Here is a 27,496-nt window from a genome sequence, read left to right on the forward strand (position 1 = left end):
AAGCACAAACTAGCTGACCGCTGGAAGTCTCAACCTTTTATAGTCTGCAAACAGCTGCCTGGGCTGCCGCCATATCAGAATTGCCCAGAAGGGATGACAGGCTCATTAAAGATATGGCACTGAAATCATCTCTTGCCCATAGCGGAAGCAGTTTGGATGTCCTCACAAACTCATGCTGGCCCCACTTGGACGGTTTCTTGCAGACCCCACCCACTAACTCAGTTTTAAGACACCGTTCTAAACAGAGATGAAGAAAACAGTGAGGAAGAAAAGACGGGTATAGACTGGCTGTTGCCCTCTAAACCAACTACTACACCTGCTCTAACCAAAGAAATAGAAGCTGTTGTTCCCAGATCTAAGACGCCAGCGCTCACACCTCGAATTCAGCCTTTACGAGACCCCAGAGAAATTCAAAATGTTACCAACAGCAGAAGATGTAGAAATTGATCAAGAACATATAGCAGTAACAACAGAAATAGATGATCCTGAGCCTACTGTATTGCAGAAACTACGAACCAAGTGAGCCATTTATCCCCCAAAGAGACTGACATATGATACCTTGGGAGAAAGTTCAAAAGACGTCATCTACACAATACAACAGACTAATGATAAGCTGGCCCTCCTTACTACAAATGTGGTAGGGGCAAGCTGTACTCGCCTACTGATACACCCAGGTAGGCCATATCTGCATTAATGGCCAATAAACAAGATAACCTCATCCCTCCTGACAACAGGTGGGAGGTTCCTTTGTTGACCTTAGGTGTCAATGAAAATTATCTAGGCCTGTGTACATTTTTTTTCTGATCTGGATGCCAAATGTCATCCTATGCTTAGTTCTTACTGCTAATCAGTTTGTATGCTAAATTGTGTTATTACAATTGTTAATCCATTTTTTATGCTTGCCTAGTTACCAACCTTATTGGGCAACAATATATTAGATTTGCCTTTACTACCTAGTTTGGTGCTTGCCTTCTTTGATGTAGCGCTACTGTTGGGTGCTAAGTATTACTTTTGGTGATTTCCTGTGATACTGTATGTTTGTACACTCAGCATAGTGTGTCAAAGGGGCTGAGGCTCTTGAAAAGGTGGTGGCAAAGAACAGTGGACCCATCCCATCCAGCGGCTCCTAGGGGGGTAGCACTACACAGGGATAAGCGAAATTGGGAGCCCATTGGACCCCATTGGACACCTTTAGGCTGAACTGGAAAGTTAATTTCGAGTCTTCTTGTCCCAAATCATACCCGACCTCACAAATGCCCTTATGGCTGAATAGGCACAAATTCCCACAGACACGACAAAGTCTTGTAGAAAACCTTCCAAGAAAAGTGGAGGCCGTTATAGCCGCAAAGATGAGGGGAAAGTAACTCCATATTAAATGGCCATGGTTTTGGAGTTTGATGTTAACCAAAAGTTTGATGGTCAGGTATCCATAGGCATTCAGCCACATTGTAAATTTTTGCTACAAACTTTATGGAAAAAGTATTTTTTTTTTTGTTTCCTCCAAAAGAGCCATTTAAATATAAAAAGCAGACACTGCTACAATCGCTTTTCTTACATTTTTGTTGTTGTCTTTTGTGTTGAGTCGTCTGGAGTTTTCTTTCAGTGTTCTCTGGAGAAAAGCCAATCTCTCTTCTAGGGGTCTGCTCAATACATTAGTAGCCAGCAGACACACAATGATGGATTTTCAATTGGATTGTGTATGAATTAGGGTCTATTGGAGCTGGTACAGGTGGGATGCTAATGTAGATGGTGGGGATGGAAATGCATTTTTCTCCTCCAGCGCAGAAGCTTTTCATACAAGTACATTTGTGCAGTGGAAGTGGTAATGGAACACATTCAGAGACAATTTGATTAGCTCTGCTAAGAGAGCTAGATTTAATTCGCCTATCAGACCCTCGTATGGTTCTGCCTAATGTTATGCTGCAGCTACATGTGAGATTTAGTTGCCTGCTGGAAAAACACAGAACTTGTTTGTGAAGAATGACTTCATTTGACTTCAACAAGGAACTAAAAGAATTCTGTTCTGAAGGAAATATGTGGGTTGTCATTTTTCACCTCTTTCTGAGAACTCTTTCAGTCTAGTTATCTCTGGACAAGTATGCATACAGTGAAGACGTGCAAAGGTCTTCGTAAAGTGGTTGTAAAGGCTGAAGGTTTTCTACCTACATGCATTTTATGCATGAAGGCAGTGGCGGTCAGACGGGTCACCTGCACCCTCCCCCCCAGTCGGTCACCAGCCTCGCACTTAACCCATCATAGTCGCGGTCAGCGCTTCTGCCGGGCAGCGAGCGGCGGCTTCCCCTGTATCTCCTCCTCCTCGGCATCATGGTGGCGTGCGTCTCCTCCCTCCTCCCTTGACACCTTGCGAGCCCCGTCGCGGGGCATACCAGGCCCTTAAGTCTGGTATGGATTATAAATGGAACCCCCTACGCCGAAAAAATGGTGTGGGGTCCCCCCTAAAATCCATACCAGACCCCGATCCGAGCACGCAGCCCGGCCGGTCAGGAAAGGGGGTGGGGACGAGCGAGCGCCCCCCCCTCCTGAACCGTACCAGGCCGCATACCCTCAACATGGGGGGTTGGTGCTTTGGGGGAGGGAGGTGCCCGGCGGGGCCCCCCCACCCCAAAGCACCTTGTCCCCATGTTGATGAGGACAAGGGCCTCTTCCCGACAACCCTGGCCGTTGGTTGTCGGGGTCTGCGGGTAGGGGGCTTATCGGAATCCGGGAGCTCCCTATAATAAGAGGGCCCCCAGATCCCGGCCCCCCACCCTATGTGAATGAATATGGGGTACATGGTACCCCTACCCATTTACCTAGGGAAAAAGTGTCAATAATAAAACACACTACACAGGTTTTTAAAATAATTTATTAGACAGTTCCGGGGGGGTCTTCCTCCGGCTTCGGGGGTCTTCTTCCGGCTTCGGGGGTCCCTCCGGCTCTTCTTCTCCCGGCGTCCGGTTGGTTCTTCTCCACTCTCTCTGGCCTCTTCTCCCGGTGTTCCAGTTCTTCTGCCGGCTCCTCCGCCGTCTTCATGCCGCTCTTTTGCCAGCGGAGGCCCAGACTTCTGTCTTCTTGTCTTCTGGGCTTCTTCCCTCTTCTCTTCTCCAGATGTTGACACGACGGTCTCTCCGGCTGGACTGCTCTGAGCGCTCCACTGTGACTTATATAGGAGGAGACCCCGCCCCCTTATGCCGTCACAGTCCCTGGGCATGCTGGGACTGTGATGTTTTAGGGGGCGTGGTCAACATCACTCTGTGACCACGCCCCCTAAAACGTCACACGTTGAGGGCATGCGGCCTGGTTCGGTTCAGGAGGGGGGGCGCTCGCTCGTCCCCCACCTTTCCTGCCCGGCCGGGCTACGTGCTCGGATCGGGGTCTGGTATGGATTTTAGGGGGACCGTACGCCGTTTTTTCGGCGTAGGGGATTCCCCTTAAAATCCATACCAGACCTAAGGGCCTGTTATGCCCCGCGCTCGCCACAATAGGAAAATTTGTTTTTTCTATTGCAGCGAGCGCGAGGTGCAATACCCTGTCCGTCGGACCAGCATACAGACGAATGGACTTTCCGTCAGGAACGGAGTCCGGCGAGTCCGGCGGACTATTTGAAACATATTTCAAATCTAGGTACGGCGGACTTTTGGGAAAAAAAAGTCCGCCGAAGCCTACACACGATCGGATTGTTTGGCGGACTCCGCCGGACCAAATCCGCTCGTGTGTACGCCGCATTAGCCGTGCACTCCACAATTCTGGTCTTTATGGAAGATTGACAAGAAGAAAGCCATTGTTGAAAGAAAGCCATAAAAAGTCCCGTTTGCAGTTTTTTACAAGAAGCCATGTGGGGGACACAGCAAACATGTGGAAAAAGGTGCGCTGGTCAGATGAGACCAAAATTGAACTTTTTGGCCTAAAAGCAGAAGACTATGTGTGACAAAAAACTAACACTGCACATCACCCTAAACAAACCATCCCCACCGTGAAACATGGTGGCGGCAGCATCATGTTGTGGGGATGCTTTTCTTCAGCAGGGACTGGGAAGCTGGTCAGAGTTGATGGGAAGATGGATGGAGCCAAATACAGGGCAATCTTAGATGAAAACCTGTTAGCATGCAAACGACTTGAGACTGGGGTGGAGGTTCACCTTCCAGCAGGACAACGACCCTAAACATACAGCCAGAGCTACAATGGAATGGTTTAGATCAAAGCGTATTCATTGGTTAGAATGGCCCAGTCAAAGTCCAAACCTAAGTCCAATTGAGAATCTGTGGCAAGACTTGAAAATTGCTGTTCACAGACGCTCCCCATCCAATCTGACAGAGCTTGAGCTATTTTGCAAAGAAGAATGGGCAGAAATGTCACTCTCTAGATGTGCAAAGCTGGTAGAGACATCCCCAAAAAGACTTTCAGCTGTAATTGCAGCGAAAGGAGGTTCTACAAAGTACTGATTTAGGGGGGCTGAATACAAATGCACGCCACACTTTTCACATATTTATTTGTAAAAAAGTTTGAAAACCGTTTACCTATTTTCCTTCCACTTCACAATTTTGTGTTGGTCTATTACATAAAATCCCAATAAAATACATTTACGTTTTTGGTTGTAATATGACAAAATGTGGAAAATGTCAAGGGGTGTGAATACTTTTTCAAGGCACTGTATATGTAAAATTTTGTTGATACATGTGTGGCATTCTTTGTACTCCGATAATACAATGTTTCCTGTTATCACCCTCTGAAAACTTAATAAAAATATTGAAAGTTAAAGTAGCAAAGTGCTGAATAGCAAAAAATGCTCTGGTCATGAAAGGCGTAAAACCTACCGGAGGTCAAGTGGTTAAGGAAAACGTATTTAGGCCATCCAATCACTTTACCAGTGCTCCAGAGCTGACACTCCCTCCACGAGTGCCCACAATGGTTCCCAGACTCCCCCATTCCTCCTGGGACTATGGTAAACTGCTCAGAATTTGAGACTTGGAGGAGATCTGGAAACTTCTGTTCCCCTATGTCTCCCGTGGCTAATGAACACGTGTATTATGTCACTTCCAGGTTCTCAGCTGTCATGACTTGGCTACTGTAACCAGTGAAGCAGCTAATCAAGCTCAATATGCGCTTGATAAGCTGTGGTGGATGGCAGAGGGAAAATAAGTGGTCTAATATACCACTGAAGTCTCCATATAATAGACCTGTCACCTGCCCACTGCTATCACATAGGAGGACCCAAAAACATAGCTTTATGTAAAGTGCTGTTTTTGTGATTTTATGTGAGGTCATGCATTGCAATAAAGAAACTATTTTGAAAATTATAGTTTGTAGTTTCTGGTGCCATCCTTTTCATCTTAAGAAATTATGTTGTTCAGGTGCCTGGTGGCTGTCATGGAAAACAGAAAGTGCTTTCATTTTACATGACAAAATATTCTAATTATATGAACCGGCTTGACTGGAAAAAAGGTTAGGCTGCATACCGCTGATACCTCTTGCGCCACAGGCTTTCTTTACCAGATTTGTTACATCAGAAAAAGATAGCCTGTGGGGTGTTTTGTTCACTTTGTCCAAAAAAGTTCATATGAAGCAATATGGATCAGCAGTGTGTGGCCTGAACTTTTTTTTTATGGGTCTACATGTGGTAGGTAATGAGACCCACATTAGGCACAATACCAGAACCAGGGCTTTGTGAGGCGGTATGCGGGAGCCAAATCAACAAAAATGATTGTACAGACTGACTGAAAGTTTGACGCAAGCACAGGTCCATCTCATGGAACATTTTAGTACAGCCGTTGTCAACCAGGGTGCCATGCAACCCTAGGTTTCTTCTTGCGTTTGGTACGTGTTCCTTAACACGTGGCTGATTGACCTCCCTTTTGATGGTGCCTGAATAGTACTGGACCAATGCAACTTTGCAAACAGGGGTCAGTGTCACTTTTAGGTTGGTAGCCACCCTGTTTCCTTGCCAATGTGTGTGTGGGTTGAACTTCACTCCTGGAAGAAGCTATATAAGATGGAAAAACAGTTAGATGGGGAGAGGCATATAGGAAGAGAAGACATGGATTACCTTGTTCAGTGGTGGTAGGATTATCAGGTTTGTCTCCCTTCTGTGGGTCCTTGAAAGCAGGCTCCCTTGCAGCTACCAGTAACGTCACCTGCCGCTCCAGAGGTAACCTCCTTTACCTTTGTGGAACACAAGGGGTTTGGGTTAACAACCCTTCTACCTGTTGGGAAATGTCCACCATTTCCGCTTGTGTCTTCCCATTACTCATCCCCACACCGATGTCTTTATACACCAATGTGTTCAAGACCCACTCGGTGAATGTGAATGTGTGCTAGGTATTTACATTACACCCCTTTCAGTAACTTCAGACCAGGCAAGGACAAAGTTTCAACACTTTACTTAAACTAAAGTTTTGTTTTTTTCCCCCATTTATACTTACCTAGGTGGATGCAGCATCGGTCTGACTCCGTTAAATTGATGATAGGCAACTCCTATCCTCATATTGATTAGTGGTTCCAAATTAATAATAACTACTGCAGTAGGGAACAGACACAAAAGATACGCTCAGCATCTTTCCAAATTACTGTTCTGCTTTATTATGACGCAATTGAAGGTTTTTATGCACATGATTACGTAGGTATCACATTAATATTACAATTGTAGGTTTATGGTAACAAGGGGCGTTACATAGGCAGGCTAATTCTAATCAGGACTCGAAAGAATGTAAACATTTACTGAAAACATTATTAGTGCCGTGTGCACAGTGAGGGCAGAGTGCAATACATACAAAATACAATACAATTATATACAGAACTTACAAATTTCCATTACAGTCTCCCCTCTTTTGATCAATATTTTGATCACTAACCATACCTGCTATCACCTTTAACCTGGAACCTCCACATGCTTAGGTGGAGGTAGTCCTGGCCAAAGAGGCAAAAAAACTCCATTGTGGAGAAAATAATAGCTGAGCAACTTTTTCATTACAAAATGACTTTTCATTGTGAAAAACAAATGATTGATAAGACATATTTACAGAGTACTGGCTGTACACTCCTGTGGCCAGAATGGCCTTCTAGCTGAATTGTGGACATGCTGACTTATCAGCATATGTAAACACAGACAATTCTACATAAAATGGAAGACGTACAAAAGACAAATATGACTTCAACATGGCTAAACTATTTTTCAAATATATATATCCCTTACAATTAAAGTAATTGAATCAAAAAGTACCCTAGACTGTGATCACAAGAGGGAAACAAATCAAACACAGAGATTTCTTTAATTAAGTCATTTTTGCAGTGTCTGGTGTGGATCCAGGTGACTTTTCCTTCAAGTTTTGCAAAAACTGTACATGAAATAGATGCTGTATTGAGTCTCCAAACATTTCCTTATATATAAATGTCTCTTAACAATCCAAAAGTCACCTGGCTTTAGTTTTAGATCCTTCCAAACTTTTAGGATCTGGAATTAGGGAGAAAACACATAAATGAGTTTGTAAAAAACCTTAAAAGATCAGCAACATTCTCTATGAGATCCGAATGAAGGACTTCAGCTGCTGAGACAAAATATAAGCAAGTGAGTAACACACTCCCAAACCAAATCCCATAGGGAGAGAGTCCAACATCCCCCTTAGGGGCTTGATAAAATATAGGAAAACATTCAGGCAAAAGTTTTCTAGTTTCTTACTCTACTTTGTCCGCTACATTGTAGACAGTAAGGGGTGTAAAAATAAAACCTCAAAACTTCTATTAAGGACTCTCCTATAAAAAATGATTTCCTCTGTTACTCTCTGTACTTTCTGGCACTCTGTACTTACAAACTACTTCTGATAACACTTTTTACTGTGGCCTTTGCAGTAGAATTTGCCACTGGACATCCAAAAAACATGTCCATACAGACAAAATGCATACTCGTAAGATCCTGACTTGGGCATCTGGATATATCTTTTTTGTAATCTCTGGGAGGGATGTTCAGCTTTTGGTAACACCTTTGGTAACAGGTAAAACAAGAAGTGGTATGTTATAAAAACAACTGTGGAGAACCCTGGCTCTATCCCATGCTCATTTACTAAGGCAGCCATAACTTCTTGTGACTGATGACACGGTCCATGTGTCAAGCTGGAGGGAAAAGAGTGGCTGACAGACATAAATGATCACCTTTTCCAAAGTCCTGTTTCATAATAAGTTGCCCCCTGTGGACCACTTGTTCTTCTCGTTCTGGGGTCCTTAAAGTTGAATTATTAATCCCAGCTATACTGGGCCAGAACTAGGGTGGAATCTGTGAGTTGCACAGACCCATCAAGTGTCCGAGGCTGTAAATGCAGCATCCTTAGAGTCACCTGGTCTGCTTCCATGTGTGAAAGTTAATATGGCTACCTCAGCAAGAAGCTGGAAGGCTGAAAACAGCCAATCAAATTAACTTGGCATGCTTTATTGGTTTACCTGCCGAAGTAAAAACAAACTTCTGGCCCTTCAAATGGAACCAAAAGCTCTCTATATCTCGACTATCTATATAAATATACACTCTTTTTATAGCTCACAGGCTTTGCTAAAACATGGAGCTCTGCTTCTTGAGCTGGGGAAAAAGGATCCAATGACTTTGAATACAGGGTATCTTTCTGGGTGATAAACTGCATACTCAAATCTACAAAAAATTTAATATCTGTGTCTTCAGGGAGTGTGTCCTGCACTGGGCTCACAGCAGCTGATTCCTATGTCATCAATTTAACACATGCGTCTTTTCCTTTCTTTTGAATAAATGTACGCATTTTTCATTGTTAGATTTGTACATAAACAAACTCATATTTTAAACCTTTCATTAGACAAACATTTAGTTAGCTGTAAATTTGCTGCACAGAATGTCGGACCATTGACCAAAACAATATCTAACTGTGTCTAATAGCACCTTTGCATAAAAGCTACAGCTCTGATATATCGGGGTGAACCCTTCATTACTGGGTCCAGCTTGCATAAATATATTACAATGTCTTGTTTTCTATCACACTATTTGTGTAAGAACCCCAGTTTCATGTTTCAAAAGACAACTTTTTCCTGGCAATATTATAATAAATGATAACAATACCCTGCGGTCATGGAGAGATGTCCATAAATCCAAAACTATTCTTCTGCTTATACCACTGTACTTTACAAGAAAAAGGGGCACATCATTTCACAATCCACACATTCTGCTTTGGATTTCAAAAATAAAAATAAATAAAAACAAAAGGACCAATCTGTATGATGGACCAGAAAGCATCAAAAACTATAAAACAACTGGCTGCAGGTGGCATCTATCCTAACAGGGTGTGTGGACTTGATGTGATGGGTCTGTTATATTTAAATTTTATTTATTATTACTCTTACATCATGGACCGCACATCAAGTTATTATCAAAAACCTTACAATATCATTTTTGTAGAAAAACTTCTTATGTATCCCATCCATCTTGGCTTTGTTAAATATTATGGCAGCTTTATTCAAAATAACAACCTCATCTTAATCTTTTTTTCTCTCAATAAGGGCTTATTGTATAAATGTAAAATTACAAAATTGTTATCCTAATCTAAACTAATCCCATTTTTACAAATTTCCCCAATAACCTGGATTTCATTTCCAACCAAAGGTTGTCTAAACCAGTTTCATTATATCTATATAATTGTTAAACTCATATTAGAAATTAATACTCATTATTACTTAATTTTACTTAATTTCCCTTTTTTAAATGCACTGTTTCCACTATCAAAGGATATTCAATATGTGTAATACACGGTTAAATGTAACCTTCATTTTACCATGTTTGGAAAACAGATTCAAAATAATTGTGATCACATTGTTTACCATTAGATTCGTTAACCCGGCACATTTTGTTATAAATGTTTTGTCTAAAAAACAGAAATTGGCAATGGTGTCCTTCCAGCTTATCACTAACCTCTCATCCCAGCCACATTTCTTTCATGAGAGCACAAAGGAGGGGGTCACATCTGCGTACATGACACACACAAGCAATAGAACTAAAGGTCCCAGCATTCGCACACACATACACCAATATCTCTCTAAAATCGCTTACATTTTTCCCATTTGTACACAACACATGCATATCATTCTCTCACTTTCTTTTAACTCTTTAATATTTCCCTGCCTAAATTCTGCTTTCCTTATTTTGTTTAAATAACTTTTATATCTAGCTTCTATGATTCTATGATCAGATGGGGAGCCACAGTGCTCATCCCATCTTCCCTCTCTGACAACATATAAAGTATTCTGTTTTACCTCTCATTTCTCTGTTTCTGACTCTAATAGTTGTAGTGCCTGACCCCAAATTCATCCCACAACTTAACATGAAAATGTCCCTTTCTGTCTAGTGTTAATGTCACCCTTGATCCATCCTGCTCACATAGATAGCTGTTTCTCTAGCTGTTTACTCTGCATGATTCTTAGTCCCTGTGGACCTTGGTAACCCAGTTACCCATTGTGGATCCCTGTCCACTCTAACCATTAATCTAGGGGCTCAGTATAGGCGGAACCGCACCTTCGGTTCATATATAGCGCTTCTCTTGCGCTGGGCATTTTTGAGGGTCTCTTACCCTTCATTCCCTTACTTAATTCAATGCCCATAATGACTGGCCAGTCTTCTCTCTTCTCTACGTGTGCCTATACCCTCTTGCCTCTAAACTACTTTATCTAGCAGATGTACTACATATACCTGTGAACAGTACTATTCTTCCCTTTCTTATTTATAACACTCCGATGGACAATAGACAGGGACAACATAACATATAACCACCAATCAATACAGTTCGATTAAGGGGAGTAAAATAGGTACCCTTTGTCCCGAAAATGCCTTACCGATCAAGGAAGTCTGATAACTCAAATGTAAGCAAAAGGCTTACCTCAGCCGGCTGATTATCAGAAATTCCCGGATCGTCTCAAGCTCCTCGTTTCGGATACTCAGGGTCACCTGGAATCCCCTCCTAAGGCAAAGCTCGCCATGCATGACTCCGTTAAATTGATGATAGGCAACTCCTATCCTCATATTGATTAGTGGTTCCAAATTAATAATAACTACTGTAGTAGGGAACAGACACAAAAGATACGCTCAGCATCTTTCCAAATTACTGTTCTGCTTTATTATGACGCAATTGAAGGTTTTTATGCACATGATTACGTAGGTATCACATTAATATTACAATTGTAGGTTTATGGTAACAAGGGGCGTTACATAGGCAGGCTAATTCTAATCAGGACTCGAAAGAATGTAAACATTTACTGAAAACATTATTAGTGCCGTGTGCACAGTGAGGGCAGAGTGCAATACATACAAAATACAATACAATTATATACAGAACTTACAAATTTCCATTACAGGTCCAATGCTCCATCTGTCCCCCAGCGCTTCTACACTGAGAACCGAGTGATCGAACACCGCCGATCACTCAGTTTTCAGAGCTCCATGAGCAGAGAGCCATAGACTGTCAGTCACAGCTCTCTGCTCTGCTCCCTCCTTGCTCATTGGAGCGTTGAGCTGTGGAGGGGCGGAACAGCCGTTTCAGCCTCTCAGCGGCTCGCTGAGAGGCTGAGACGGGTGTAAGTCCAGGCACCTGGCGAATCCAGACTCCCATTGTCGGGATGATGTGGTGCCTCGACTGATTTCTGTGACGTCAGCAGGGAGCGGACTTCAGCCCGCTCTCTGCTGAAAAAGGGTCACAGGAGTGCAAAACGAATTGCACTCCTGTGATCCATAGAAGTCCAGCCAAACAAGCTTCTCTATTAGGAAAAGTGCAAATAGACATTTCACAGTCCAACGGATAAAGACATTATTCTTCCCTGTTCCCTAACTCTAACTACATGCTTGAGTGCTGCCCCAGCATACCTAAAAAGGTGTAATCCAAGCAGATAAGTCCTTTACAGGTATCTCCATGCAGGTACAAGTCCTTCCAAGGTGCAGGCCAGTGCTGGTGTCTTCAGGGCGAAACCCAGGTTCCAATTGCTCTACATCTGGGCAATGGTGGATAGCATCCTTCCCCTCCTTCTCTTTCTCCCACCTCTAACTCCCTCTGGGTTTCTTTGCAATGGGGCTCTCTCTTGTCGGACCACTGTCCCAATTTATATGTCACAGGATAAGTGGGCCGGACCCAGAGAAGAACCTGCCATTCTGCGTATCTTCTTCTGCTCTGACATCCAGAAGGATAATTCATTGGGCCCAGCAGGGCCAGTAGAGGGGGAACAAACCCGGTAATTCTACCGCCACTAAGCAGGGTAATCCATGGCTTTTCTTTTTTAATAGGATCAGAACTAGAACCACCCTAAAGGGGACAGTAACTCTTGCTTACAACTTGACAGAGCTGATAGCAAGCCATCAGTGATCTTTTAATCTATCTGTAAGAGGGGCATTCTGACCATCAATGTAAGTGCCACTTTTTCCACTGACCCCGATGAACTGTAGGGGTTCCCCAAGTTCTGATATTTATTTCAAGGGTTCCTCTTGGATAAAGAGGATGAGAAAGGCCGCTTTAGTAAATCAGGCCAGTTTTTCAACATTCCTACTAAAGACTTTGCCATGCATGAAGATACAATCAAACATCATTGGAAAAAAGCTTAGAGCTGAGGCTCATTGCTTGTGTAGACCTGACTGGAAACACATAACCTTTGTCCCTTATAGATCCAGATCCCTGATACATGTATTTACACATCATTGTTCTGTGACTTTTCCAACCACACAACACACTGCAGGAGATCTGGCTCTGGAAAGCAGAAGGAAATGGGCCAAAAAACGGATTACTCTTGCCATTTGCTTTTCATCAATGCAATAACTATCTCATAACATCCAGCAAGACTGCACTTGTGGTCCGTAGCAATGTTCTGTGCTTCTTCACAAACAGATTGAAATCATTTGCTAGGAAGTAAAACAACTGGCAAGAGCATATGTGTCTCCGTTCAAGGACAAAAACAATCGTCCGTTGTTTTGCCTGCACAGTTCGGCCCCAGCTCGTGATATACACTTGGTTCATAGATGAATGATCATTTTCATTTTGGAAGACAGAATACTTTCCGCGGTTGTCTCGATTCTTCCAGCATTTTGGAAGATCACAGAAGTTTGATATTTAGGGAGGAACAGAGATTGGACAGGATAGAAATCCTATAGGCAGACATACCTGGGCAACCTGAGCGTGTATGTTTATGTCCGTAACTCGACCTAAACACAGCTTTTTTTCCCTAAGATTACACTTTCTTAAAGTTTTCAAGGCATAAAAACAATTAATGTACAGAGGTCGAAGCTTATTCCCCCCTCCCTTTTTCAAGGGTTTACAAGATCTCCAAGAGGCACAATAGAGGATGCACATCCAAAAATAAAGTGCAGTAGTTTGACTGTAAATGTGATGTAACCAAACAAGCCTGATGTGACTATGGGGGCTGAGCACTCCCATAGCAGATGGAGACGGAGGGGGTTATGTACAAACAACGGAGGGGAGGAAGGAAGGGAGAAGGGAAGAATAAGGGTCCAGCTGGGGCAGCTCTGAGAACGTGTACCAGATTTAAGCCAGCCATAGATGCTTTGAATCTCGGCTGGTTCAGCAGGAACCAGCTGAGATTCGAACCATGTATGGGCAGCACAGGGTCGGATCCAGATCCTAGTCTCAGGAGGGGCACTGCCAGAAAATACGTTTTTTTTGCAGGCAATTTATCAGGGAAATGGCTGTTGGTGGTGCTTTAATCATCCCGGCACCATGGTTGTTATGGTGAAAAGGATGATTGAAGCGCATTATTTCTATTAATACATTGTAATATAAAATGAAATCATTCAACTCACCATAATGCAGAATCAGTGGGAACCCCGAGCGTGTCACTTGCCACCGTCGCCTGCCACATGTTGTGGTTTGTCACTTTCCTGCCACCAGATGCAGATTGTCACCTGCCACATGTTGCGGATTGTCACTTGCCACGTCAGCTGCCACTAGATGCAGATTGTCACTTGCCACATAACCTGCCACTAGATGCGGATAGTCACTTGCCACATAACCTGCCACATCTTGTGGATTGTCACTTGCCACGTCACCTGCCACTAGATGCGGATTGTCACTTGCCACGTCATCTGCCACTAGATGCGGATTGTCACTTGCCACGTCACCTGCCACTAGATGCGGATTGTCACTTGCCACATAACCTGCCACATCTTGTGGATTGTCACTTGCCACGTCACCTGCCACTAGATGCGGACTGTCACTTGCCACGTCATCTGCCACTAGATGCGGATTGTCACTTGCCACATAACCTGCCACTTGATGCGGATTGTCACTTGCCACATAACCTGCCACATCTTGTGGATTGTCACTTGCCACGTCACCTGCCACTAGATGCAGATTGTCACTTGCCACGTCATCTGCCACTAGATGCGGACTGTCACTTGCCACGTCATCTGCCACTAGATGCGGATTGTCAATTGCCACGTCATCTGCCACTAGATGCGGATTGTCACTTGGCACGTCATCTGCCACTAGATGCAGATTGTCACTTGCCACGTCATCTGCCACACATTGCAGATTGTCACGTGCCAGGTAAGGTGGTGTTTTGCTTGTCTCTTGCTTCTTTGTCCCAGAGTCAGGCAGCAGAGAGATAATGTAATCTCCCTGCTGCCCACGTTACCTACACAGTGAGGGCGGAAGTTACTGCAGAGATGCGGGGATGGTGAGAGATGATGTCATCTCTCTGCTCCCCTGCCCGTCGGCTCGCTGACTGGCCAGCCGCCCCCCCACACACACACACACCTAGCCTGCTCAGTCTCACGTCTCCCGCCCATCCACACACGGAGCCACCCGGCAGCCCGGCCAATCCGCTCTCTCACCTGCCTGCCCACCCTCAAACGGAGCCGCCTGTCCCTCCCGCAGTGCCGCCCGCTCTCTTATCCGCCCGCGGTGCCGCCCGCTCTTGGAGCCACCCACGGAGCTCACCCGCCCGGCCCGCAACAGATTTCTTGGGGGTGGCAATTGCCCCCCCTGGATACACCCCTGGGGCAGCAGTGGTGGTTGGTGGTATAATTATTGGGGGGGGTCACCAGCCCCGCCCTTACCCCATCTAGGTCGCAGGCAGTGCTTCCTCCAGGCGGCGGGTGGCGGCTTCCCCTGTGTCTCCTCCCTCCTCCTCCTCGGTGGCCAATAGGATCGCTTCTCCTCTCAGCCAATCGGGTGACAGGTCTCAGGGCACGCTTCCTGATGGCTGGGTGGAGAATCAGGAAGACAATAGCGAATGTTAATTGTCACACAACTGGGTGGGCTCGGGACGCAGTGCTCTGCGCCCCGAGCCTAACCTTTTTTGAAGCCAATTAGAGCCTCAGGCTCTAATCATGTGCTTCTAAAAAAAAAAAAACTCCCATTGGAATTCATGCGTCCGACACCCTGCATGTAGATTAGGAGCCAGGTGCTGACTATGAATCAAGCGATTTTCTTTTCTGCAACCTGCTCCATCTATGAGCGGCCTTAGTTTACATTGGTGGTAGGACATGTAAGTGATTGAAAATGGGTGGGGGAAGAGAATGCAATCCAGGTATTCCACGTAGCAATAAAGTTTTAGTACCTGTCATAAAGATGTCAATTCTTCCATTCTCATTATGATGTTCAATTCAACAGCCCATTCCTCTATACTGGGGGGTAGATTTGGACCTACAGTGCCTAGGGTTCAGTGTTCTACCAGCAGAAAGAAGAACTCTTATTAGGCTTTTCTTCTGGAGGGCTACCTCACACCAATGATACATGTGCAGCGGTCAAAAACAGCCCATCTGAAGGGTCGAAAATGGTGGTGTGACCACTAAATGTGGAGAATGGTACCTTCCTGTCAATGGTGTTCAGAAGGCCTCCAAGTTGCCATATTGCATTTAAATTTACAGAAAATTACAGAGCTGCAGATTGAAAAGGAAAGGTTATTTTTAATAATTTTTAGTTATAATATGGCTTGTGTGGCAATTGTATATGCTAGATTATTTTTTTTTATTAGCTAGTTTTTCCCCATGAAAGTGTAGTTACCCTTTAACATAATGTATTATCAAAAATATAGTACAGCTAGCATGTACAAATGCTTTTAAAAAGAAGTTAGCGTGAGTTTACAATAATTACCCATAATTACTGCTGGCAGAAAAGCAAATAATACAACTTCCTATTGTATAACCACAAACCATCACACAAGGAACTGCTCTCATTGTTTCTGGTAAACAAAATTGTTTCCTTGTTGCAATTGCTAGTCCACGTAAATTGTCACCCTAAAGCTCGGTTCACACTGGGACGACTTGTCAGGCGACCTAGGTCGCCTGACAAGTAGCGTACTGTTCAGTACAATGGAACCGTTCTAATCGGAGCGACGCAAGTCACTCCGACTTAGAAAAAGGTTCCTGTACGACTTCGGGGGCGACTTGCATAGACTTCTATACAGAAGTCGTTTTGCAAGTCGCCCCGGCAGTCGTGTGCAGGTCGCTTCGGTGAGGCGACCTGCAAGTCGTGCCGCCTCTGGTGTGAACCGAGGCTTAAAGTGATTGTAAGGGTTTGTTTTTTTGTTTTTTTAAATAACAAACATGTCATACTTACCTCCACTCTGCAGCTCGTTTTGCACAGAGTGGCCCTGAACCTCGTCTTCTGGGGTCCCTCGGCGGCTCTCACGGCTACTCCCCACATCAGATAACCTGCTAGGAGAAGCGCTCACCCGGGGGGTTACCTTGCGGGTGCGTTCCCGAGTCCAGCATTTGGCATCCATAGACGCCGAATGCAGGACTCGGCCCCGCCCCCCAGGCACCCGCATAATTGGATTTGATTGACAGCAGTGGGAGCCAATGGCTGTGCTGCTATCAATCTATCCAATCAAGAGCCAGGACCCCCGGGCAGAGAGACGGCGTGTCCCCCTGGGTCAAGTTCCAGGGCTCAGGTAAGTAAAACGGGGGGGGGGGGGGTCACTGACAGATGTTTTTTCATCTTAATGCATAGGATGCATTAAGGTGAAAAAAACACAAACCTTTACAACCCCTTTAAAGTGAAACTAAAAAGCAAAATTCAAGTAACTTTGTGTTTTATCTGTCTGTCCTGCTGTTATTTTTTAAACCTCTTTAACTGACCAGGCTGTCTGATCTGCTCCTTCCCCTGCATCCTCATTGGCAGGGAGAAGAGCGAGATGCAGGAAGGACTCCACCAGGACTCTCAGTTACTGAAAAAACAGACTGATTTCTCCCGTCCTTAGGACAGGAGAACCAGCCTGTAAATTCCAAGAGATGCCAGACCAGAACTGTCAATAGCAGGGGCAGGACAGCAAGAGGAGGCTGGGGAACCCCACAGTGGCAGAACACCAGGGCCCAGTGGCAAGACAACCTTTGCAACCCTGATAGTTCTCCCACTGCTTTGGACCCTTATATTTTCTTGGTATGCTGGTGACATATATATCTTGTTTTCTGCTGGGGGGGGGGGGGCAATACAGTAGGAAGGGAGCTCACTGCAGAACATGTGATATATATAATTATATATATATAATTGCATTTAATAGTTGCCACCCTACTTTTGTCCCTGTCCCCCCATGTGCCCCCCCCTAAATATGAAAGCTGGAGACGCCACTGTCGGTCGGATGCTGGTTTGCAAGCTTGCCCATTCGACAGAAGATGAATGTAATATTTTGATTTCCTGAGAATCTCATCAGGAAATCAAAATGGAGTCTCTCCTTCCCTGCCAGTAGAGCATGCTGGGATTTGTAGTCCTGCCGTTTTAAAAGTCAGTGAGGCCGCTCTGTGCTGAGACTTCATATTCCAGAGTCCTTTGCAGCTGCTTCCTGCAGCTTAGTACAGTCCCTCTAATTGGCTGCTGTAACTGTGTCTTTAATTGACTCTTCTCCTGCCATTAGGAGCACATGGGAGGCTGCAGAGTGAACAGCTCTGTGTTAGTCAGCGAGGAGAGGGAGGGGGGTGAAAAGCCCATGCAGGGACTGACAGGCAGCTCTGTCCCTCTTTCAGGCTGGAAAGCCTGTGTACATCGCGGCGGCCAGCTTGGCGGGGTCGCAGGTGACAGAACGAGGCACCCGCTACAATTATATAACCAAAAGCATTGGGACACCTGCCTTTACACGCACATAAACTTTATTGGCATCCCAGTCTCAGTCCGTAGGGTTCAATATATCGAGTTGGCCCACCCTCTGCAGCTATAACAGCTTCAACTCTTCTGGGAAGGCTGTCCACAAGGTTTAGGAGTGACTATGGGAATGTTTGACTGTTTTTACAGAAGCGCATTTGTGAGGCCATACACTGATGCTGGACAAGAAGGCCTGGCTCGCAGTCTCTGCTCTAATTCATCCCAAAGGTGTTCTATTGGGTTGAGGTCAGGACTCTGTGCAGGCTGGTCAACTTCCTCCACCCCAAACTCGCTCATCCATGTCTTTATGGACCTTGCTTTGTGCACTGGTTCAATTCATTTGGTGGAGGGGGGATTATGGTGTGGGGTTGTTTTTCAGGGGATGGGCTTGGCCCCTTAGTTCCAGTGAAGGGAGCTTTTAACGTGTCAGCATACCAAGACATTTTGGACAATTTCATGGTCCCAACTTTGTGGGAACAGTTTGGGGATGTCCCCTTCCTGTTCCAACATGACTGCGCACCAGTCCACAAAGCAAGGTCCATAAAGACATGGATGAGCGAGTTTGGGGTGGAGGACCTTGACTGGCCTGCACAGAGTCCTGACCACAACCCGATAGAACACTTTTGGGATGAATTAGAGCAAAGACTGCGAGCCAGGCCTTCTCATCCAACATCAGTGCCTGACCTCACAAATGCGCTTCTGGAAGAATGGTCAAACATTCCCATAGACACACTCCAACTCTTCTGAAAAGGCTGTCCACAAGGTTTAGAAGTTGTTATAGCAGCAAAGGGTGAGCCAACTCAATATTGAACCCTACAACTAAGGCTGAGATGCCTTTAAAGTTCATGTGCGTGTAAAGGCAGGTGTCCCAATACTTTTGGTAACATAGTGTAAGTCAAAATGTTATAAATGGAAATAATCCATTGAAACAATAATACTTAATAAACTCACAAAGCAAAGAAAAGCGACAAAGTGCTCAAACTATCCCATATATGTATAAACGACTTATAGAAACCAAAAATGCAAATCATAAATCATAATCAACAAAGAGTGTTCATAATAAAGAATATAGAGTAGAAGTAGTTTCAAAGTATCCTAGTTTGAAAAACTCCAAAAAAGTCCAATCTGATAGTGAGTGAATAGGAGAAAACACCCAATAGACCTTGTCCCACCCAGTGCCAACGCAGAATCCTTACCAGATGGATCTGACCACTGTGCAACAGATGATCAAACAGCGCTTAAAGACTCAAAATCCCTCTGAACAGGAGATGAGACCTTCACATATCATAGGAGAAGGCATTCAAAATCCCTAGTAGGAGCGCCACATAGATAAAAATAGCTCACATCCAGCAGTATTAAAATGCATGCATCCGATAGGTGTACCTCCATTCCTCTCCACTTCCAGTAGGCGCATGCGTGGTGACGTCACGTCCGCTAGCCCCTCCCTACGCGTTTCATCCTCATGGACGTCATCAGGGGGAGTGATCATTCAGTTCTTGGTCATAGAGGTGGTGGGGGACCGATGCTGAATCCACCTAGGTGAGTATGTCTGTTTGTTTTTCTACATCCCGAACTTCTCTTTGAAAAACAATAATGCACTTACATATTTCATTAGTACAAACAGCCCTGATCACAAGCTCCTCTAGATGGCAGCCTTCTCCCTAACATAAAAGTGAACTGGATGCTGAAACCCCCTACGTATCTGGTGGTGTACAGCCAATAGATGTCAAACATAGGCTGGTTGTCAGAGGATGAAACGCAGAAGAACTGGCATATTTGCCAACATGGTCACACTAATGTGCGTGGAAATGCATGCAAAGGTTATATACAGGTGCCTGGGTGCACCCCCGTGCACATGTGCGTGCGGTCGTCAAAATGTGACAGATCCTGGCGCTCAGTGACCTATTTAAAGACAACAGGCCGGTCCAAAAGTTGCTGGGTGATCGTCGGCCCCCTGTATCCTGTGCTTCCGTGTTGTTGTATTCTTGTATTTCCTGTTGCTGACCTGGCTTACCCTTGGACCCGTCTTGGCTTCTCTTCTGGCTCTGACCCCGTCTTACTGTGCATGACCCCGACTTGGTCTTGACTACGCTTCTGCTCCTGTTCCTGACTAATCTCTGGTGTATAAAATAATAAGGGAATAAAGACGGCGCTGCCCTCAATGTGATTGGGTGAAAAAAACTAAATAATAATTGAACCCAAACTATGTGTAAATAGTGCAATCTCACTAAATATGCAAAAGTGACCCAGAAGGATCCAAACAGATCAATAGCACAATGCAGAAGCCGTGATCTCAGTGCATACGACACTCCTACTAGAGTGGAAAATAAATTAAAATAAAATATACGTGGAATGCTCCCAGTGAGTTATATATATGAATACTCCCAGTGAATTATATGTAAAAAAGAAATAAGGTGAAAAAATATCAGTGATAGGCAAATCAAAAATAAAATATATTTCCTCAGAACTCAAAAGTTTTGGGACAAAATGGCGCCTAAGTGTTGTGCTATAACATAATTAATTCCATGTATGTATAATAGTATGATCTTCGTGTATCATTACCTTATGTGTATACAATAATTCCTACAATCTCCAAAAGTATTGGGACACCATAGCATATGTAAACCCCTGCAACTTATTGTGAACCATACAAAACCTTTTAGTGACACCCTGTCGGCACCCTCCTACTAAGTTAACTGTCAGTTAGATAAAAGAGCATACATCAGCCATAAAACCACATATACATTAATCATTAGTTCCTAAAAAGTCCATGCATGGGGTCATCCATTAGCGACCAGATAGAGAAGATAAAGTTCAACACTATGTTTACTATTAATTATGTCCTCGGGGACACACTGCAGTGACTTCCGTGCTTTACACTCCAACAGTGACTTTCAGGTGCTCACCCCCCATTGATACCCCACTCACCAGAGATGAACACCCCTACAGGGGTACCGAGCGACAGAGTGGGTTTCCCGGGGCAGGTGATATTTACTCCAAGTCTCCTTGCGTTCCTCTGCAGCTTTCAGTCCTCACTGCTACTCCATAATATTCTCATGTGATCAAGATACTGCAACGTATTACCACCTTCAGCTCTCCAGTGTACCAGAGGAAAAGAAAACACAAGGGGGCCTCCTTGGTGAAGTACGTTGTATCCAATTTATTGCAAAAAGTATATTAAAACAAGAGTCCCATTGCACATAACCACAGATGTACAAGCCAAAAACCGAACTGCTAATTTTAAAACTAGCGCCGCTGTATGCAGGGTTGTACCAGCAGCGAACTCAGCGCGTGCGTTCCACCGTGCGTTCCAGCAGCACTTCCTGGTATGACGTGTGAGCGTGGCCCTGCCTTACGCGTTTCGTCATAGGACGTTTTCAAAGACGGTGCCGACGCCTACGCTTCACACTCTAATATAGTTCCACAGTACGCTTAACCACTCCCCTAATTATGGTAATGTCGCTCGGGAGGAGGGTATGGTGCGGCCAATAGACTTCAATTGTGTATTCATGTCAAGACAGGATGAGGCAGTAACCTGTTGTTTGCCTGACCATTCACTGGTGTTGACAATCCAAACGTGCACTACTACATCAGCCCCCAGCATATACTACTATACATAGACCAGTAATATATGGTCTCATGGGGACTACATCCCTTAGCATATGTGTATACGCTGAGGCCGACGGCAATGACTATTTTATATTAAAAATAAATAATATTAAAACATAGAAAAAAGTATAATTTTGGTCCGCCTTTTTGGAACTATATTCTTGTTATTAAACTTAAAATCCATGTATATATATAAAAAATGCATATAGGACATAACCTGATGAGGTCCTCAAGTTTAAACATAACATAATATAAAACTATTAATAGCAAAAGGGCAGATTGTTATCACAACTGCATACATATATCTTGCGATCCACCAAATTTATTAGACATATATAAAATATTAAAATCTCTATATTATATCAACCCATATTTGGTATGTGCCCATCTACCAGTAAAAAAAAATTTTTATTAAAAATATATATATAAAAAATATATAAAAAAAAAAAAAAAAAAATTAAAAAAATATTTAAAATTATATTGGAAAATATATGTAGATATATATATGGAAGAGATAGTAGTGATCTAATAACTGAGTGTATACTTAAAATTAATTTATAGAAATATCATCATGTGAATATAAGACCTTCCACGGTATGAGTGATCCATAAGTGTATACTTAAAATGAATTTATAAGAATTAACTTATAAAAAAATTTTTTTATTATGTGAATATAATGCCGCGCTGGACCAGGACGGAGGAGGTGGGTGGAGCTGTGGCTTGGCCTCTAGTTTTCTCTGCACTGGTTATTAGCGCTGGGCCGTCTGGCGTCTAGCAACCAGTGACGTCAGTCACGTCGGGGCAGCTGAGGAGGAGGAGAGCCCCAGCATTCAGAGCGGAGCCTTCTTCCTTCTCCGCCCCTGAGCTGAGAGTGTTGGCTCCACCCACCTCCTCCCTCCATCTTCCCCGCACTGCAGATAGCAGCGCGGCGTGTACACAGGCGGAAGAAGCAGTGGACACTGTTATCTGATGCTGCCTTGCCTGCAATTACCTGCAATTACCGGGACCCCGCTCATCTCCATTGTTCCTGCATGGAAGCCCCTCCCCCCACCAGAGCACCAAAATATTTTACAAAAGTGAGTAAAAAAAAAATGAATCAATGTGTAAAAGTACAAAGTACATGTGTGCCATTATTTATGGAAAAAAAATGCTGCAGCTACCCTTTAGTCTTGTTCAATGTTAACCCCTACTGCGCTGCGTTACTTTAACTGGCTGACAATTGCGCGGTCGTGTGACACTGTACCCAAGTCAAATTTATGTTCTTTTTTCCCCACAAATAGAGCTTTCTTTTGGTGGTATTTGATCGCCTCTGCGAAATAAACAAAAAAAGCTGACAATTTTGAAAAAAAAAAGCAATATTTTTTACTTTTTGCTATAAAAAAATGTCTTCATCAATTTAGGCCAATATGTATTCTGCTACATATTTTTGGTAACACACCCCCCCCCCCCCTGCCATTGGCTCCTGCTGCTGTCAATCAAAGTCAGTGAGCCAATAAGGAGAGAGAGGGGGCGGAGCCGAGCCATGGCTCTGTGTCTGAATGGACACACAGGGCAGCGGTTTTTACATTGCCCCTCCCCCCCATACTTTTGGTAACCCTCTCCCAGCTCAAAGTGTATATTGACTGGTTTGCACAAAAGTTATAGCGTCTACAAAATAGGGTATATATTTACGGCATTTTTATTTATTTTTTTTACTAGTAATGGCAGAGATCAGCGATTTTTAGCGGGACTGCAACATTGCGACGGACAGATCGGACACCTAACTGACACTTTGTGGGAACCAGTGACACTAATACAGTGATCAGTGCTAAAAATATGCACTGTCACTGTATTATTGACACTGGCTGGGAAAGAGTTAACATCAGGGGCGATCAAAGGGTTAACTGTATCCCTAGGGGGTGCTTGCTAGCTGTGTGGGGGATGGATTCACTAGATGAACAGAGCAATCCTGTTCCTGGTTAGCAGGAACACAAGATCACTCTGTTGATCTCTGCCAGAACAGCAGTCTGCCTTGTTTACATCGGCAGACCGCTGTTCTATCTCTGTGGGGAGCGATCGCAGGTGGCCGGACTGTATGAAACGTTAAATACAGTTCTGTAAGCAACACCTTATGTTCTGGCAGTGCCCCTCCCGAGACTAGACTCTGGATCCACCACTTTCTCCACTCATTTGTCAAGATCTGCCAGTACATTTAGGGTGACACCTCTCTTGCTGGTATCTCTACATGGCCAAGAGTTCTCTTGCTCACTTAGAGTGTCTCCTGCCTTGCTGACATCCCTGTGTGGTCAAGTCTCCTTCTGGTACCTTATCTACTCTGATCCTCAGGCTACTTCACAGTTGGTGACCTGTGCTTCTTTGGGCGCAGTACTCTGTCTCCACCTTCAGAGATGCTCTGCACTCAGCCGCAAGGGGAGTAGGGTTGCCACCTGTCCAGGATTCACCCGGACAGTTTGGGTTTGGAATCATGTGTTTGGGTTTCAGACCACCTGCAACCCGGGCACATTATTCAGACCAGACTATGGCTTCCCAGCGGGGTTGCTGGCTGTAGTTGTGTAAGCCAAGAGTGTCTCTCTCACACTGCCCAAAGCCAGCATTAACAATTACCCCTCCCCCCACACAGACGGGAGAGGAGAAAGGGCTTGATCTGCCCCTCTTCCTCCTGCCCCTACCCCTCTTTGTCTGCCCACACTCCAATCCCTGGCACTGTGCCTCAGAAAAGGAAAATGGGGGCCAGAAATTTGAAGTCCAGCAGCCTCAGCTACATCTGGATGAGGGATGCTGACTGCCAAGGGGTGAGTGAGCTCACCATCCATCCCTGTCTGAGACTGAAGTCTCCCCCTTCTCTCTCCTGTCTCTGAATAAGCACACTAAAGGTAAATCAGGGTTCTCAGAGCACCCTTACATAGGAGTTCCCCTTTACACCAGAGGCCACAGTGTTCCCCCTTTCATCAGAGTCCTCTCCGTACATCAGAGTTCTCAGTGTTCCCCCTTAGATCAGGGTTCCCAGAGCACCCCCTATGTCAGAGTCCCCAGAGTTCTCCTTTACATCAGAGTCTGCAGAGTCCCCGGGAACTCCGTGAGTTCAGATGTAAAAGAGGAACTCTGTGGACTCTGATGTAAAGGGGGACTCTTGTGATTAACTTCATTTGATTAGAAATGTTGTTTAATTGCACAATATATGTATAGTTTATACTATAAAAAAAAAAAAAAAAAACTGCTGTGTGCCGCTAAAGTGTTTGGGTTTGACTTGAGGAAAAGGTGGCGACCCTAAAGGGGAGCCCTCTGAGCACTTCGGCCTCCGACACTTGTCTATACCAGGAAGGGGTAAAGGAAACAAGGACTGCGTGGAAGCAAGCAGTGTGGGCGTGGCCATGCATTTCGGGGCGTAGCCCCTTTCTTAAGCCTAGCTCACTGAAGGAGCAAGGCATATTATATAGAGAAAGGGGGTTTAACCAGTGGCGGAATTACCGGGGTCGCAACAGTTGGCATTCCGCCACTGTGGGGGGGCCCAGCGGGGTAGCTCTTCACACACAGCTCTGAGCGGAGATCATGTGTCATAGAACAATAGCACAGAGACACCGGCGGCATTAATGTTCTATTTGTTGATCCTCTCTGGCATGGATGAGAGAGGAGGACACACAGCCGATCTCACGGCTCCCCCTTCTCCCCCCTCCTCTCCTCTGTGTGCTCCACAGGAAATGTGAGCTCTTTAGCTTCACACTTGACTGTCCGCGGAGCACACAGGAGGGAGGAGGGGGGAGAAGAGGGAGCAGTGAGATCAGCTGTGTGTCCTCTCTCATCCGTGCCAGAGAGGACCGACAAATACAACATTAATGCCGCCGCCGGTGTCTCTCTGTGCTATTGTTATATGACACACGATCTCCGCTCAGAGCCGTGCTGTCCGGCACTGTTGGGATCTAATAGCATTCACTGTGATGGGCACTGATAGCATTCGCTGATGGGCACTGATAGAAGGCACTGATAGAAGGCACTGATGGGCACTGATGAGCACTGATAGAAGGCACTGATGGGCACTGATGAGCACTGATAGAAGGCACTGATAGAAGGCACTGATGGGCACTAATAGAAGGCACTGATGGGCACTGATGAGCACTGATAGAAGGCACTGATGGGCACTGATGAGCACTGATAGAAGGCACTGATGAGCACTGATAGAAGGCACTGACTGATGAGCACTAATAGAAGGCACTGATGGGCACTGATGGGCACTGATGAGCACTGATAGAAGGCACTGATAGAAGGCACTGATGGGCACTAATAGAAGGCACTGATGGGCACTGATGAGCACTGATAGAAGGCACTGATGGGCACTGATGAGCACTGATAGAAGGCACTGATGAGCACTGATAGAAGGCACTGACTGATGAGCACTAATAGAAGGCACTGATGGGCACTGATGAGCACTGATAGAAGGTATACTGATGAGCACTGATAGAAGGCACTGATGGGCACTGATAGAAGGCACTGATGAGCACTGATAGAAGGCACTGATGAGCACTGATGTGCACTGATGAGCACTGATAGAAGCACTGATGAGCACTGATAGAAGGTACTGATGAGCACTGATAGAAGGCACTGATGGGCACTGATAGAAGGCACTGATGGGCACTGATGAGCACTGATAGAAGGCACTGATGAGCACTGATAGACGGCACTGATGAGCACTGATAGAAGGCACTGATAGAAGGCACTGATGAGCACTGATGGGCACTGATAGAAGGCACTGATGAGCACTGATAGAAGGCACTGATGGGCACTGATGAGCACTGATAGAAGGCACTGATGGGCACTGATGAGCACTGATAGAAGGCACTGATAGAAGGCACTGATGGGCACTGATAGGCACTGATGAGCACTGATAGAAGGCAGTGATGAGCACTGATAGAAGGCACTGACTGATGAGCACTAATAGAAGGCACTGATGGGCACTGATGAGCACTGATAGAAGGTACTGATGAGCACTGATAGAAGGCACTGATGGGCACTGATGAGCACTGATGGGCACTGATAGAAGGCACTGATGAGCACTGATAGAAGGCACTGATGGGCACTGATGAACATTGATAGAAGGCACTGATAGAAGGCACTGATGAGCACTGATAGACGGCACTGATGAGCACTGATAGAAGGCACTGATGGGCACTGATGAGCACTGATAGAAAGCACTGATGGGCACTGATAGAAGGCACTGATGGGCACTGATGAGCACTGATAGAAGGCACTGATGAGCACTGATAGAAGGCACTGATAGAAGGCACTGATGGGCACTGATAGGCAGCACTGATGATTGGGGCACTGATTATCAGTGTAAACAATTTACTGACATTCTTGACAGTTAACGGCAGTCCTTTCCTCACACAGACATAGCGTGTGAGGAAAGGGCTGTGGATAACCGGCAAGTCTGTTTACATGTGATCAGCTGATCACATGGTAAAGGGCCGATGTGATTGCGCTGGATGCAAGTCCCAGGGGTCATGCAGGAAACACGGTTTTGGGAGGATGTCCATGGACACCCTCCCAAAATTGGAAGCCCGGGGGTCAGATGGAAGGGGGGCCCATCATGGTTTCTTGCACCGGGGCCCTGAAGGTTCTAGTTACGTCTCTGGGTTTAACTTATCTTCAGGCCTAAAATTGTTTTTTAAACATGTGTGCAAATAACACAAAAAAATGCGCATCGGGACCCTTCGGGGTAAGACCGCGCTATATTAAGATTCCTCTCAACTCAGCTCAACTCAGCTCTGGCAGCGAAAGGGTTAAACTGTAAAGCTGAAGTACCTATTTGCTAATATGCCTTG

The sequence above is a fragment of the Aquarana catesbeiana genome, linkage group LG06, assembly GCF_042186555.1.
Source record: "Aquarana catesbeiana isolate 2022-GZ linkage group LG06, ASM4218655v1, whole genome shotgun sequence".
Classification (NCBI taxonomy): Eukaryota; Metazoa; Chordata; class Amphibia; order Anura; family Ranidae; genus Aquarana; species Aquarana catesbeiana.